Below are 3,159 nucleotides of genomic sequence, written 5' to 3' on the forward strand. Positions count from 1 at the left end.
TTTAGATTATAGTTTATTTAATAACTTAGTCATGTAAAAGTTACAAAATACATATATAAAAGGAAGAAAGGCTTTTTAAAGGAAGTAGGGAAAATTTTGCAATAGTTCGTAAAGTGATGGATTTCTGTTTAAAATACTGTCATTCTGATGGCCCACATGAGAGTCCATGGGTTGAATTCATATGATTTTTTAAATCCAAATGTCAAAATTCTTCTCTCCAATATAAGTCCACTGTATTGTTTTCTGTGCTAGCATGTAGCTGGTTCTATTGTCAAACCCTGCAATTGTTGAGGGATGTTTTTTGATATTAGTGTGAATTCAGCAGAGCATTTTACATGCCCCAATATTAACTGACAACTATAAAAAATATATCACATATATACACATTTAATTTTCATCATGAAACAGGAAGATAAACAATGAAATAATCAGTTAAAGTAGATTTTTATTTTTAACACATGTCGTTTAAATTGATTATAAAAACTGGTAATGTTTCCTCTGCTCAATGTCTTTAGTTCAGTGATCCACCTTTAGTTCTTTTTCTCACAAAATTTCTCAGCTATGCCACATTATTAAATGCATTATTTCAGTGCATCCTTAAGGCATTTCTTCTTCCTGTCTTACTTGAGAGTTTCTTCCTTTGTGGCTCAACATACAGCAGCTGCTTTGCTTCTGTGGTGTCATCATTTTCACATACACATCCAGCGGGAGGATGTAGGTCATACACAGTGAGATTGTTTCAGGGTTAGTAGGCAAGTGCTGTTCCATTACCTCACAGCCTGGATGGTTAATGATCCTGCCGTTAACCGTTGAGTATGTCTTGTAAATGACACTGATGAAATACCACAAGACACTTGACACGGCATTAACACTGCTCAAAGTTTGCAACCATATATGCTGAAGCTTGTGGAGGATACCCATCCTGGTCTTGGCTCTAGAATTGCTTTCAGTTAGCCAGTCACAGTGGCTTTTTGCTTTTAAGGTTTCCTTGCAACTCATTTACCACTGGGCTGGCTTTTCTCTTGTTAGCAGCACTCAAGGAGATTTGAGATAGTGTGGGAAACATTAGCCCTATATTATACATTAATCTTCCTCAGCAGAAAGTCTATATTTGCTTATTTCTATAATAATAAAATAGCAAATGTAAGATATTTTGTTACAATTTAAACACATATATAAAAGAAAGAGAACAAACAGGGCAAAGAGGACAAGTTTGTAAATAACTAGGAAATAGATTTTCCTTTATATAAAAGAAATTTTATTTGTCAATTGATTTTGTTAAAGTTCCAGCTGACAAAATGTTGATTAAGAAAATTACTCTGCTTAGCAAAACAACAAGAAAATTATTAATGTCATGCCACTTAAAAAAAAGGAAAGAAAAATAAAGCAAGACTGGTGAAAGACTGCTTTTGATATTCACAGGGAGAGATTAACTAAACGATGCATTTAAGATTAAAACAGTATAAAATATTTTCCCTTAGAAAGCTCACTAAGAATGTATATCGCAGTGATTCCACAAGTGCTACAGTTCTTTATACAAAGTTAAATAAATTCATTATTTCCTCAGCAGTTAAATGAACTGAGTCTGCTTTCCCTGAATAATAGAAAGATTTGATGCATCTGCCTGATCGCTTCCTTCCTCTGTCCCATATGCAAGCTTCAGTGACTGTTCCCCACAGAGCACCCAAGGGGCATAGCAAACACGTGAAGAGATCACACTCCTTCCACAGAAGGAGCTTCACAGTAACCTGGATCTTTACACGAAAGTGTAAATTCAGAGCAACTTACCCAACTCTGCAACAAAGATGATAAAGTTTGCAAGGAGTGAAAATCATGTAATACTTCAGAGAAATACAGGATGCAGCTGCTGCTCCAGCCTGTAAATTGGACCGCACTGACATTACAATCAACTGTTACTGACAAAGCTCGCGAGAGTTGGCAGCAGCAACTTGATCTGGAGGCAGCCAATCTTTACTTTCTGACATCTGTTCAGAGGCTAATGGGATGAATGCAATAGTGATTCATTTACAGAAGTATTACCGGATTCATGTTTTACAACTGCAGGTGCTCTTCTAAGAGTGAAGAAAAAAAGTATAGAAGCTTGCTTAACTAAAAGAAGTTGAAATTTAACAGAAAATTCACAAGGTCTTTTTGGTAACACTATCAGAACTTTTAAGATTTTTTTCTTTTTTATATAATATACCTTTTTCCTATGGTTGTCTTAAGATTTAAAGATGTACATTTTTTTTTATAAAAAATGTTGTCACTGAATTCCAGAGTACTGTGAAAATGGTGCAATTAGAAAAGATAGTAAAAGAGAAAATAGGAAACAAAATAATTACCCTGTTGATGTAAGCTATGCAAATCAAAAGATTAGTTCTATTAACTGAGTGAATGTTTCTGATGTGTATCCCCTTCCAACTCCAACACCCAAACACTTATTTAAGTCATAGAAATCTCAGCCAACATTGGTAATTTCGTATTCTGGGGACCCTGCCGGAAGTCATACATAATAAGCCACAATTTTCTGGTCAAGCCAGGAAAAATACAGTGAACAATATTTACCAAACTCTATAGAAAAGACACATTTGTCAACCAGCAGTGCAGGTGCTGTGGAAAATATATTTGTCTTCCAGGCTTATTTTCCTTGAAATAGATACTTGAGGAAAAATAAAACCTTTCAATAACTCATTAATGTTTGACTTCTCAATGCAGTATATTATTAACATTTTGTAAATGATAGCTTTCACTTTTAAATCTCTCATTTGTGGGCTCACTATGGACTAATAAGATGGCAGATATTTATAGGTAAGCCCATTTTTGGTTCTTAATAGTGTGTTAACATTTTAAACAAGGAAATATAATGGCATTTGTTGTAATTCTATCTTGTGACAGTCATTAAAACTAACTCACAATTTACATGAACTATTTTATATTATTTCAACAAATATATTAGTTAAATATTATTAGCCACATTTTCAGATGAGAAAGCTAAAGCTTACAAAATCAGAAACTTGCTGTATATCCTACCATTAGTAGGTTTTGGAAACAAAATTTTAACCAAGATTAGTCTGATATCATTTCATGTTAACTGTTTCCAAGATAATAGCCGTTTTGGTCTTTTAAAATTATCTTTTCTGTGAAAATTGCTACTTATGC

The 3,159-nt window shown here is 33.7% G+C and overlaps 1 protein-coding gene across 1 annotated transcript in view; it reads right to left on the bottom strand.

Moving 5' to 3' along the window:
• Positions 1–1,895, bottom strand: part of BCHE (butyrylcholinesterase) — an 86,115-nt gene extending 84,220 nt beyond the window's left edge. The window contains exon 1 of the mRNA XM_012655809.1: positions 1,789–1,895. The gene's annotated coding sequence lies outside the window, so the exon portion shown is untranslated. The remainder of the gene's footprint in view (positions 1–1,788) is intronic.
• Between the last annotated feature and the right edge of the window lie 1,264 nt (positions 1,896–3,159).

This window comes from Propithecus coquereli, unplaced genomic scaffold, assembly GCF_000956105.1.
Source record: "Propithecus coquereli isolate 6110/MARCELLA unplaced genomic scaffold, Pcoq_1.0 Scaffold488, whole genome shotgun sequence".
NCBI lineage: Eukaryota > Metazoa > Chordata > Mammalia > Primates > Indriidae > Propithecus > Propithecus coquereli.